The sequence below is a fragment of the Erinaceus europaeus genome, chromosome 18, assembly GCF_950295315.1.
Source record: "Erinaceus europaeus chromosome 18, mEriEur2.1, whole genome shotgun sequence".
Lineage (NCBI taxonomy): Eukaryota > Metazoa > Chordata > Mammalia > Eulipotyphla > Erinaceidae > Erinaceus > Erinaceus europaeus.
The window spans coordinates 59,808,680-59,822,789 of NC_080179.1; the positions used below are offsets into that span (position 1 = coordinate 59,808,680).

General features: G+C 35.8%; 1 protein-coding gene across 1 annotated transcript in view; it reads right to left on the reverse strand.

The window, feature by feature from the left end:
- LRP1B (LDL receptor related protein 1B) overlaps window positions 1-14,110 on the reverse strand; it is a 1,816,831-nt gene that overhangs the window by 454,976 nt on the left and 1,347,745 nt on the right. The gene's annotated exons all lie outside the window — the stretch shown is intronic.

Sequence of the window (14,110 nt, forward strand, 5' to 3'; positions counted from 1 at the left end):
TAAATACCTTTATGACAAATGCAATCACCAACCTCGGAAATTACAATAGTAATTGAAGCAAGGATTAAGACAGTTTAACCAATACCAGTTAGCCCAACAATGTCTCCAGTCCAAGAAAAAATAGCAACCAAATCCAAATGAAAAAGAAAGAGAAAGGAAAAAAGGGATAGCAAGAACAGACAATTATGCAAATCTACTGTCCACTGTAAATTCTAGGGGTATCAAGAGGAGAAAGGGAAGTAGAGCAGAGACACACACAAAGAGAGTTCACTCCAGATTTCTTCCCCAAAATAATTCACAAATGAGTATCAGTGAATTCGGGAAGCAGAAGAAGGAGGAAGGAAGAAAGGAAGATGGGGGGGAGAGAAAAGGGAAAAAAAAAAAGGAAAAACAGTGAAAAAAAGAGCAGTGAGAGTTTTTTTATTTTTTATTTTATTTATTTATTTATTTTAATTAGCTAGGAGGAGGGAGAAGGGAGAGTGGATAGAGGAGGTAGGAAGAGTAAAACAAGTTCCTCTCACAATGAACAACCTAGTCGCCAGCAATGGAAAATACAATAAGAGTTAATTTTGGTCAACCTGAGGGGGGGCAAAGGGACATGCATATATATATATATATATATATATATATATATATATATATATATATATGCATAGTAATAATAAAATAGAACAGAGTAAAAAGCTCTAACAGTGCATCTGCAGCTTGCAGAGCTCCTGATTAGCTCAGGCACCCTGAATAGAAACAATTGTAAAAAAAAAAAAAAAAAAAAAAAAAACTTCCAGGCAGTCTTTCCCAGGAGGGGTGAGGTGTTGCCTGGTCAGATATTTATCACTCCAATTGGGCCTAAGTCACTTAAGTAGAGAGGAAAAAAAAAAAAAAAGAGCCAAGGGATTCAGAAAGGAACAGGTTTGAAATGAGCAGAGGCTCCCTACTCCTGGGGTCTGGTTATGGGGGGGGGGTGAGTTTCATAAATAATAAAAAGATTTCCTTTCTTTTTTCTCTACTTTCTAACCCGAATTGAGCTATAGTCACCTCTTCGATGTCACACTTAGAACACCTTGTTCCCTGTTCTGCTGAAGGCCAGGATCCTAACCTTTCCAGCCCTTCTTGTCAGAGCTCACGCCAGCAGCTGTTACCAAGTCACCTTGGCTCTACCCCGCCATTTTACTTTACTTATTGCATAGAGACAGAGACATGGGGGGGGAAGAGGAAGAGAGGGGGAGAGAGAGAGAGAGAGAGAGAGATCTATAGCAGCACTCTAACAGCACTCTTTCACCATTCATGAAGCTGCTATCCTGCAGGTAGAACTAGGATTTGAAACCTGGTCCTTGCACATTATAACGTAGGTGCTCAATGGGTCCATCACAGCTTGGCCCAAGACTTCATAACTTTTAAAGGTTTTTCTCAGCCTTTGTTTTAGACTAATGAGGTGCATTTCCTACGCTATTACCTACCGATCCATTACCTACCAAGTCATTTCACTTTGGTCTCACCAGCTATGTAAATCATTCCCCGGTTTGAGCATAGCTTGATTATTTCATTTACTCTTAATCTTATTCTAATTTCATTGCCATCAGAGTTATAACTGGTGCTCAGTGCCTACATGAAAAATATGTCACTCACAGCACTGCTCCCCCTTTTAATATATTTGATAGAACAGAGAGAAATTGAAAAGGAAGGGGTAGATAAAGAGCAAGAGAGAGAGAGAGACAGAGACAGAGAGACATCTGCAGTATTGCTTACCTACTAGTGAAACTTCTCTACAGGTGGGGAGTAGTGGTCTCAAAGTGGGTCCTTGCACACATAAAGTTTGTGCTTAACCAGCTGTACCATGGCCTGGCCCCCTATGTCATTTATTTTTGAAATTCATTGTTAAAGAAATTGAATTCCTTATGCAAGAATTTCTATTGAGAAAAAACAAAGCTTTTAGGATATAGTCTGAATTTTAACTATTTACCTTCCATTTGTAACCAAAGAAATATCTAACTTCTAGAAAGCACGTTATATCTTAATTAAGATAATAGTTAAGATATAAATTCTTCTCTTTACTAACTTAATCCTCAAATTTCTAAGTTTAACTGGTTTCCCATGGCACTTGACACAATAAATATCAAAATTTAACAATAATTCTTGACAATAAATGCCAAATATCACAGTTTTGGAAAGGTGAGTCATCTGTGACAGACCACACATAGAGAATTATCCAGTTTTTTTTTCAGTTATTCCTTGGCAATTTTAAAATGGTTCTCATCACTGTCAGAGCTATTTTAAAAATGGAAATCTGCCAACAGAAACTATAATGTAAGACTACCTTGCAGATTTCAGATAATATATGCTAACTTGAAGTATGGAACATTTGCACTTCTTGTTTAAAGAGATATATACTAGTTGTAAGAAAATTGTAATTTTATTTTATACTAGTATTACTTCAGGAAATGCCTTCACAATTTGCAGAAAATTATTGGAAATAAAGTACAGTATACATACTTGCTAGCAAGATGGAGGATACTAGAAATACACTCAAGGAAGAAAAAATGAGTTCGGCAAAAACACTACAAACTTCTTTTAAAAATGTTGTTACCATCACATCTTTCAAATACCTCCTTAATATTGATTTCCTGTTTTGTTTCTAATTTTTATTGGGCAAGAAGTTATAGTTTTTAGTCAGTATTATAATTTTGTGGGAATTACTGTTATTTTGTTTGTATTAATTGTGTGTGTGTGTGCGTGTGCATGTGTGTGTAATCTCCTTGGGTTGTCTGAAGTCTGATTCATTAAAAATAAAATCTTTGTTGAAAATTACAACTGGACTTTTTAAGGTACATTTATTGTGATATATACAGATACTTATTTTTGATCATGCATACTTAATATGTACAGTTTAATGTAACATTACTTGATGAATGAGAGAAAAAATCTCATTTATTTTACTTTGAGATTTTCAATGCATTTAAAAAATTTAATGGGGAGTCGGGCTGTAGCGCAGTGGGTTAAGCGCAGGTGGTACAAAGCACAAGGACCCGCATAAGGATCCCGGTTCAAACCCCGGCTCCCACCTGCAGGGGAGTCGCTTCACAAGCGGTGAAGCAGGTCTGCAGGTGTCTATCTTTCTCACCTCCTCTCTGTCTTCCCCTCCTCTCTCCATTTCTCTCTGTCCTATCCAACAACGACAACAACAATAATAACTACAACAATAAAACAACAAGGGCAACAAAAGGGAATAAATAAATAAAATAAATATTTAAAAAAATTTAATGGACGAAGTTCATAGGACAATCTAAGAAAAATAGGGTAAGTTTTTGTGTAAGTTGGTACCTTCCTGCTTTCATAAGCAAAGACTTCAAAATTGGGGAAGTATTAAGGAGAATGGACAGATGTTGGTCAATAGTTACAAACCTCCAGGTAAAAGACAAAAGTATTATGTTAATCTTATTGAAGCATAATAATTATGAGTGAAATTTGGTAAGCTAGTAGTTCTTCAACTTTTCACTACAATAAGGAAATGGTAAGTGACAGAGTGAAGGTATTAGCTAATGTTATGTGACAATTACTTTGCAATCAGTATATAAAATCAACATGCTGAACACCTTAATGTTACAACCATTGTATGTCAATCACATCTCAATGAATCTGGAAAAACTCAAACCAAATAACAGTATTACAAATGAAACTACAAAAGATATACCCTTGAGAAAAATGGCAAACTAAATGCCCTTGTGACAGCTGAGTCAAAAATAAATTAGAAACAAAAATTGACAAAAGTACAGTCAGATGCAAATTACAAGTTATAGAATATTGTACAGAACAATTTAACTTAAAACTGTGGATGCTTGATCTCATGTTACATTTCAAGTTCAAATCTTTATAGAGTTTTGGCATATGGCAAGTTATCTTTATCCTAGGGACTATAGTAGGATTAATACATACTCAGATCAATGTTTTACATACATGCTATATTTTCATAGAAAACTTATGTATCTTGAGAATTTTAAGAATATAACATATACTACTTAATTTTTAATTTTACAGGAAATGGAAATTATTAGAGAAGTGTCCAAATTTTGTAGAAAACATGGTTTTCTATATAGAGGTCACCAAACAAATGACCTGTTGATGAAGAAAAGGTAACAGGTATTTTAAAAAATCATCTATTTCTCATCTTATCATAGGGTTAGAATACATATTAGAGAAATCTTCAACTACCTTCCTAATTGCATTCATTTTCTAACTCAATACATTTTTGTTGCGGTTGACACTGTGCTGAGTATTGTACCTTTCATGAAGGACATACAATAAGATGTGATTTCCTTGTTAGAAGAGAATAAGTAATGAAAATAAGGCCATTCTCCATGACAAAAAGGAAAAGCAGTTACCAACACCTACCTAGAAAATACCACTGGATAGTTCACTGGGTAAAGTTTCTGCTTTGTCATGTACTTTGCTCAAGTTTGAGTCCAGGCAACATATAGAAGTTGCCATGGCTTCAGGAGAAGTGTCAGTGATGTTTGTCACTTTGTTTTTTTTATCTAAGTGAATAGGTCTACCCAAGAGTGGTGAAACTACATGCATGATGCCCTGGATCTACAAAATCAAATAAATAAATAATAAAGGAATAGAGGAAAACACCAAATTATATTCCCTCTTTTAAAAAAAAATTAAGTCTTTTTTTTTTTTTTTCTTTCTTGGGGGCAAGAGAGACAGCATCAACCTGGCACATGTGATGCTACAGATTAAACTCAGGACTACAAAAGTTGTATAAAGGGAAGAGACTGACATACTTTTAAGGATTTCAGGCTCAGGAAAAAAAAAAAGAAAGAAAGAAAGAAAGATAAAACCTAGTATAGCCACAGGCCCTTTGGAATATAACTAAAATATGCTTACTAGCTATCTATAATACCATACTTCCCTGGACAGACCACCGCACCAATATGTCCTGGAGCTGCACTTCCCCCAGAGCCCTTCCTCACTAGGGAAAGAGAAAGACAGGCTGGGATTATGTCAATGCCCATGTTCAGCGGGGAAGCAATTACAGAAGCCAGACCTTCCACCTTCTGCATCCCACAATGGTCTTGGGTCCATACTCCCAGAAGGTTAAATAATAGGAAAGCTATCAGGGGAGGGGATGGGAAACAGAGTTCTAGTGGTGGGAATTGTGTGAAGTTGTACCCCTCTTATCCTATGGTTTAGTCAATGTTTCCTTTTTATAAATAAAAAATTTTTTTAAATAAATAAAATTATCTAAACTTCAATTTCACTTTTATGCTTATTTGAAAACTTCCATTAAAAAGTGTTAGAGGTAAGAAAATATATTCATGAGTTAATATGCATATGTATAAATTATGATCATTAACTATTCTGTACTTAAATTCACAGCATTGATAATAAATGTTTTTCATTGTACTTTAATAAATTCAAGCTGTTTAGCAACTAAATATATAGTATCAATGGTAAACTAGAATGAAAGCCTTAAAGTAAAGCATAACTTTTGAATTTGATGCTATTTTTCACAGTAATAACTTAAAAAGTAAATTAAATTCCTGGTAAACATATTTAATGCCCAACTTACTATATACAACAGGAAGCTTATTGTTTTTAAAATATATGTGCTTTAACATTTTCTAATGGAATCAGTATGTTAAATCAAAAAATATATAATGGCCTCTGTTTCTACATCATGCAATAGAAGAAGGATATTTGCAACTAAAATCATGACTCAACATTAACAATCATTACAATAGAACTTTTTTATTATGAATTTTCATATTTCAACACAGAAATGCTAAAGACATACAAGGCTATCCTGTCTTACTAAAAGAGTCACCTGAATTGTTCTTTTATATTAAGTTTGAATTTTGAAAGTAATAAAGCTTAAAAGTTTAGATATAACTTCGGACAATACTCTAAGATGAATATTTCTGATGCAGTGGAGATTGATTTTATTTATTTACATATTTACTTATTTATTTATTTATTTCCTATTCAAGGGATCAGTTTAACTCCTTGGGGTTCTTTGTGAGTTCTGTATCAATCTTCAGTGAACTGGAACATGTGAGGTAATGGATTGTTTATACACTGTAAATCTACTTTCAGTGAGCTGGAAATGTGGTAGATAATAGGTTGTTTATGATTTGCAAATCTGTTCAGTGAGCTGAAAATTTGTCAGATAATGGGCTGTTTATGAATTCTAAATCAATATTCAGTGAGCTGGAACTATGTTAGATAATGGGCTATGTATGAGCTGTAAATCTGTTTTCAGTGAACTGGAAACATGTTAGATAATGGGTTGTTTCTGAGTAGTAAATCTGTTTCAGTGAACTGGAAACATACTAGGCAATGGGTTGTTCCTATATTATAAATCTGTTTTTTTTTTTTTAGTGAACTGAAAACCAATTTAATAAGGGGCTCTTGATATGTTATAAATCTGTTTTCAATGAGCATGAAATATGTTAGAATGATGGTTTCACTTTGACCACGAGATCCTACTTTGCTCCTAGAAGTTACCTAACAACAGATTATTTATAGATATATAGACAGATGCCACCTTGTTTACATTAAGTGTTGTAACTTTAATCTGCTTTCACCACATTGTCCTCTGCTGAATAATGGTTTGACTGAATTTGGGTAATGGACTGGAAAGCTCCTAAATGTTCGTAGTGAGGTAGAACAATGGTATTTTTGAAATATATTGAGGTTTGTTCACTTTTACTAGTTACTATGCTCCTTTAGTGATCAGGAAACACTATAAAACATGGAAATCACAGGTTGTAGTTATGCTGCAATCCTATGTCAACACAGATATGCTGCACATAATAAACAGGGCATGCTCAATGCATAGAATACAGAATGAATACTGTCCTTTTTTAAAAAAAATATTTATTTATTCCCCTTTGTTGCCCTTGTTTTATTGTTGTAGTTATTCTTGTTGTTGTCATTGTTGGATAGGACAGAGAGAAATGGAGAGAGGAGGGGAAGACCGAGCGGGGGAGAAAACGATAGACACCTGCAGACCTGCTTCACCGCCTATGAAGCGACTCCCCTGCAGCTGGGGAGCCAGGGGCTCAAACCAGGATCCTTTCATCAATCCTTGTGCTTTGTGCCACCTGCACTTAACCCGCTGTGCTTACTGCCCAATTCCCGAATATTGTCCTTTTATGACCTGAGATACACAATTAGAAACTTGAAATGTCAGTGGCGGTATCATACAAGTATAAAAGAATAAAATGTGATACAAAAGAACAGCACATAAAGTTCATGATTAAAGGCAAAAATAGAAGTGAAATGATTTGTTAGGTTTGAGATGTTGTTGGGAAAATGCTCACTGGATGAAGAACAGTTAAGAAATCAAAGCTAGTAGTACACCAGGCTTTGCTTGAGGCCCCTTGTGCTTGTAGATGCAATCCTTGGCCCCACAAAATGCTAGAGAGAAGCAGTGTTCTGCTCTTGCATCCACCTCATAAAAATATTAACATAATATTTTTAAATAGGAGAATTAAAGAAAAATAGGCTACTTTTAGTAACAAATTGATTTTCAACCTCTCATTCAACTTTTAATTAGATAAATGTCATCCAGTTTTGTAGTGCCCATTCTGAGCCCCAGTGATAACCATGAAGGCAAAAATAAATAAATAAATAAATAAATAAATAAATAAATAAATGCTTTTTTCAAACCTATCAAAAACGGGGTCAGGAGGTGGTGTGCCTGGTTAAGCACACATATTATAGTGTGCAAAGACCCAGGTTCGAGACCCTGGTCCCCACCTGCAGGGGGAAAGCTTCACAAGTGGTGATGCAGGGCAACAGGTGTCTCTCTGTCTCTATCCCTCTCCTTCTCCCTCTGCCCTCTCAATTTTCTCTGTCTCTATCCAATAATAAATAAATAAAAACACTGTGATCCAGGGGGTAGAATGGTGGATAAAGGGTTGGACTCTATAAAAAAAAAAAAGATAAATGCCATCCAGTTATTTCATTTCAGTTGATGATTACTATTTCAAATTTCATGGAAATAAGTCCATGCCTTACCATTAGTCTTCTTCTAATACTTGCTAAATATGGTAACTACTCAGGTATTTTCAAAGTTTTACTGGAGGTTTCTAAAAAAACAACCATTTGTTATATCTTACTCTTTTCTTGAAAAGAACATGAATAAACAGATGTATGTTCTACAAAAAAAATTTCCCTGAGTAAGTTATCAGACTAAATATTGTAGAGCTCACAGCTAATTATTTATTTAGCTATTCATTTATTTATATTACCAGAGTCCTTGCTCAGCTCCAGTTTATGGTGAGACAGAGACTGGATCTGGGACCTCAGCCTTAGGCCTGAAAGTCTTTTACACAACTACTATTTTAGCTTCCTAAGCCCTATGTCCCATTTTTTAAATTGACTTTTAACAATTTACTTATTTTTTAAAGTTTTTATTATCTTTATTTATTTATTGGATATAGACCGCCAGAAATTGAGAGGGAAGGTGAGACAGAAAGGGAAAGAGACAGAGAGACACATGCAGCCCAGTTTCACCACTTGTAAAGATTTTCTCCTGCAGGCGAAAACTTTGGGGCTCGAACCCGGGTCTGTAGGCATTGTAACAGGTGCCTTCAACCAGGTGTACCACCCCCAAAACCCCCCAACAATTTATCTTTGACTAGATACCTAAAACTTCTTATATACACTCAGTATTTTTCTATGTCAATCATGCTGTTCCTTGCAAAGTCAAATATTGTGCTATGATTATCTTTACTTGTCCTTTTGTATTAATTTTCTTTTTGCTTTTGTATTTCCTTATTTGTATGTTGTCAGGATCTTGTGGATGGGAAACCTGAGTGGGTAACTTTTTTTTTTTGATACAAAGACAGATAGGCAGACAGAGCAGGAAGGACAACACAGCTCAAGTTCTCTCTAGGCTGTGGCATGTAGTGCCAGGATTCAAACCTGCATCACACACATGACAGAGCAAACATTCTATCAGATTCATTTTATCTCTAGCATATACTTTAATTGTTTATAAATGGCACATCAATTAAACCTAAGCAGAAAAAATTACACCATACAATCAAAAGCTTTTTTTTGGTCTAAAGCCCTCCGTTCTGTGGTTCCTGAGTTCTCCCTTTTATCTAGACTACATTCTTGCTTAGAATAAAGCACAGTTTTCATATTGTGACAATTTTATGGTTGTTTCTATGAGTTAGCTAACCATTTCTCATCTTTATTTTCCCAATTTTCAATTGGAAAAAAGTTTTGTTATCATATTTGATTCCAAAATGACTTTCATTTTACTGACTCTTTTTTTTTTTTTTTAACTGCCATGAGGTTTATTGTTGGGGCCCAGTGCCAGCACTATGAATCCACTGCTCTCAGTGGCTTTTTCTGTTTTTTTTCTTTCTAATTTATTTATTAGATAGGACAAAGAGAAATTGAGAGAAGAGAGGAGACAGAGAGGGAGAGAGTAAAAGAGACACCTGCAGACCTGCTTCACCACTCTTTAAGTGAACCTCCTATTAGTTGGTGAGCAGGGGGTCAACCTGGGACTTGCTCTTGGTAGTATAAGTGCTTAATCTGCTGCACCCCTCACTAACTCTTTTTTTTATGGAAAACCATTTATTTTGCCAACACACAGTTCCTTGCAATCTTCAATTATGTTTAAGGTTTCTACCATTACTTACTTGTCCTTTTTCTATGGCTAGTTTTTTTTTGTTTATTGGTTGATTTGGGTTTTACTCTGTAATATTTAAAGCATACCTGAACTATTAGATGATCTTTCTCTGGATATCCAGATTTCAGTGTGAATTCTTAAAAAGCTAATTAGAAACTGCTGTATGTATGTATGTATGTATGTATGTATGTATTTATTACATATCTCTCAAGAACACAAGATGCACAGATCTATTTCATAAGGAGTTTCCTAGGTAGGTTCATCTCCAGAATTGACCTAAAAAATTCATCTACATGCAGAGTAAACATGAGTTGCCTTCTCATTCTATGAATTTCTCCTCTGTCCTTGAGACTGAAGGCCCCTAGCCATCTCAATATGTAAACCCTCTCCTACTCAACTAAAATCAGTCATAATCATATTACATCATGTCCTATTACTGGGTTGTCAGAAAAATCATAACATATTTTTTATGTTTTTCAAACATAAAAAACCAAGATCATAAAAACATAAAAACCAAGATCATAAAAACATAAAAGATCATAAAAGATCATAAAAACATAAAAAACCAAGATCAGTCAATGACATATTGCCAATTTTGTTTGATAATCTTTTGCCACCTTTCAGTGAGCTTCACGATGCCTCATTCAAAGAAGTCCCTGTCTTTATCAGCAAAAAAGTGAACAAGGTGCAGATTTAGTCTTATCTAAATTGAACATTATATATCACACAAGGAGTTTTGTCATTTTTTAAAATTATTTATTTATTTATTCACTTTTGTTGCCCTTATTGTTTTATTGTTGTAGTTATTCTTGCTCTCGTTGTTGCTGGCTAGGACAGAGAGAAATGGACAGAGGAGGGGAAGACAATGAGGGGGAGAGAAAGACAGCCACCTGCAGACCTGCTTCACTGCCTGTGAAGCAACTCCCCTGCAGGTGGGGAGTTGGGGGCTCGAACCGGGATCCTGACGCAGGTCCTCGAGCTTTGCGCCACGTGAGCTTAACCTTACTGTGCTACTTCCTAGTTTCCTTTTTTGTCATTTCTTCTTTCTTTTTTTTTTTTTTTTCATTTTTTAAATACACAAGGAGTTTTGAAGAGAACAAAACAAGTGGAAGTCTGATGGCACCAGGTCAGGCAAGTATGGTGGGTGTGATAACACATTCTGTCCAAGCTCCAATTATTTTTGGTGGGTGATAAAACTTTGTGGTTTTGTGTTGGCGTGACAAAGCACAGCTTCTTATGATTAACAAGATCCTGATGTTTCTGGATGATAGAGTCATTTAAACTGACCAATTGGCAACATTATACATTTGAATGGACTATTTGGTTCCTTGATAGGAGCTCAAAAAACAGCACCTTTTAAATCCCACTGAACTGACTGCATAACCGTTCTCTGATGAATGTCTGCCTGCAATATTTGACATGAATCATCACGTCGAGACAAAGACCATTTGCTCACCACATTGTTGTAAACAATCCACTTCTCATCAGTAGTTATTAGCTGCTTCAACAAAGGGCTGTCTTCCTCATCTTTAATGAGTGTATGGTTAGTATTTATATGCACCATCAAATGAATTTCAATGATTTCATAAGGAACCTAAATATTGAGCTTGCTTACATATTCCAGCTTTTTCTCCTTCTCTTCCTCCTCCTCTTCCTCTTCCTCCTCCTCCTCCTCCTCCTCCTCCTCCTCCTCCTCCTCCTCCTCCTCCTCCTTCTCTTTTTGCATCCAGGGTTATTTCTGGGGCTTGGTGCCAGCACTACAAATCCACTGCTCCTGGAGGAGGCCATTTTTTTTTTATTGGATAGGACAGAGAGAAATTGAGAGAGGAGGGGAAGACAAAGAGGGAGAGAGAATAACAGACACCTGCAGACTGCTTCACTGCAAAGCAACCCCCCTGCAGGTGGGGAGCCAGGGGCTCTAACCAGGATCCTTGAGTCAGTCCTTGTGCTTTGCACTATGTGCTCTTAACCTGGTGTGCTACCTCCTGGCCCCCATATTCCAGCTTCTTTAATTGGTCATAAATCCTTGAATGATGGATGTTCAGAGTTTCTGAAAACTCTTGTGTCATTTATGTGGGTTTGATTCAATCAATGCCTTTATTTTGTTGTCATCCACCTCAGAGGGCCTCCCTGACTGAAGGCATCTTTGAGATCAAAATCACCAGCACTGAATTTCGTGAACCATCACAGGTGCTGACATTCTTGTCCAGCATTGTCACTGTAAACTTTATACAACTTTTCTCAAGCTTGACACACGATCTTCTCTTTATGGAAGTAAAACAGTAACATAAGGATACAATGCAGTTTCATCTTCCATCTTCAACTTGTAAAATTTCAAAAACTCAATCAAATTGCTCAATTTTTTTTTTCAGTCTTTTTTCTTCTTTTTTTTCCCCCTCCAGAGGGGTGAACCACTGGCTTCTGGTGAGAACGGGTTTGAACCTGAGGCTCTGTCTGCCTCAGAGTCCATGTGCAGAGCCACTATACCAGGTCAGCACTGTGAAAATTGCTCATTAGAAAAAAAAAATTATTTATTCCCTTTTGTTGCCCTCGTTGTTTTATTGTTGTTGTTGTTGTTGTTGTTATTGATGTCGGTGTTGGATAGGACAGAGAGAAATGGGGAGAGGAGGGGAAGACAGAGAGGGGTGAGAAAGATAGACACCTGCAGACCTACTTCACCGCTTGTGAAGTGACTCCCCTGCAGGTGGGGAGTCGGGGGCTTGAACTGGGGTCCTTAAGCTGGTCCTTGTGGTTTTGCCCCACCTGTGCTTAACCCACTATGCTACCACCTGACTCCCTCATTTTTTCTTTTTTTTTTTTAGAATGTTGCTAGAACTGTTACCTGTCAAATGGCATAGCAATAACGTAGATGCAAATGACTCTAGTACTTCCAAAAGTGAACTAGTGCCGTCTGTTGCAAAACACATCATGATGCAAATGACTCTAGTACTTCCAAAAGTGAACTAGTGCCGTCTGTTGCAAAAACACATCATGATTTTTCTGACAACACAATGTATGATTTACACTTATAAGATATATACTACATGAACATATCTCTTATTTATTTTTTCTGACCAATTTGCCTCATGCTATTTTAAATAACCAGACAGTTTGAGAATAGGGTGGGCAAGACAGCTCACTTGGATAGTGTGCTTGTTTTGTCACAGGCCTGGCCTAGGTTTGAGCCTAGTCTCTGCTGTACTGTAAGAAAGTTCCAGTACTATGGTGTCATCCTCTTTCTCTGTCTCTGTCCCTTTTAAAACATTTTATTTATTTATTTATTTATTTATTTATTTATTTATTTAATGAGGAGATACATAGAGAAAGATACAGAGAAAGACCAGAGCACTACACAACTCTAATTTATAGTGATGTTAGAGATTGGACTTGCGACTTCCAAGCCTCATGCATGAATGTCTTTTACATAACTATTGTGCTGTCTGCCCAGCCCTCTACCCATGTGTCTATCTGAAAAAAAATGTCAGTAAAAAATTTTACTAAATTTTCTATTGTTACTTATAAAAATAAATTTCAGCTGTAGAATATAGTCTTTTGTTGGAAAGATATAATATTTTGAAGAAATTGAATTAAACAAGTAAGATTTTGAAAATTTCATAGTATTCCCTATAGCAAACTATTTATATCTTGAAAGTGCCTGTTTTCAAGTAAAATTTGTGAAACAGCCTTAGGTTTAAAACATCAATCCTCAGAGGTAACTCCGTTCCTAGTGAGACAAATTTAGAAGTCTTTGCACACAAATAGTAAGAAAATTACCAAATGCCAGTCATTTGATGAGGTGTCTGCAAGTGGTTTAGATTACATAAGCCTTCATAGCAAAGTTACTGGGTAGTAATTGCTAATAATGACTAAAATGCATATGAGCTACAGCTGACCAAGGTTAGTGGTCAAGAAAAAATATTAATGCTATTAAAACAAAATACCTTCATAATATTATAAAAGTACATGACAGAGATCTGCACAGTGGTACACCCAGTTAAGCACACATAGTATTATGTTCAAGGACCAGTGCAAGGAACCAAGTTCAATTCCTGCTGCCCCCTGTAGAGGGAATGCTTCACAAGAGGTGAGGCAGGTATGCAGGTGTCTATCTTTCTCTCTCCCTCTCTATATCCCACCTCCTTTCCGAATTTTCTCTGTCCTATCGAATAAAATGCAGAAAAGGGAAAAAAATTGCTTCAGGGAGTGGTAGATTTATAATGCTGGCACCAAGCCCCAGCAATAATACCAGAGGCAAAAAAGAAAAAAAAAAGTATAGGATAATTTAACTCAATAATATACTAAATTGAATACTATAAACAAAACATGTTATTAATCAAAAGTAAATTTGTTTTAATATTTGGCATTTACTCTGAAATTTATTGAAATATCAAAATAAAGTTCTTACTAAATAATACAAACAGAAGGTTAGAGTAAATTATACAATTATTTCATATAGAC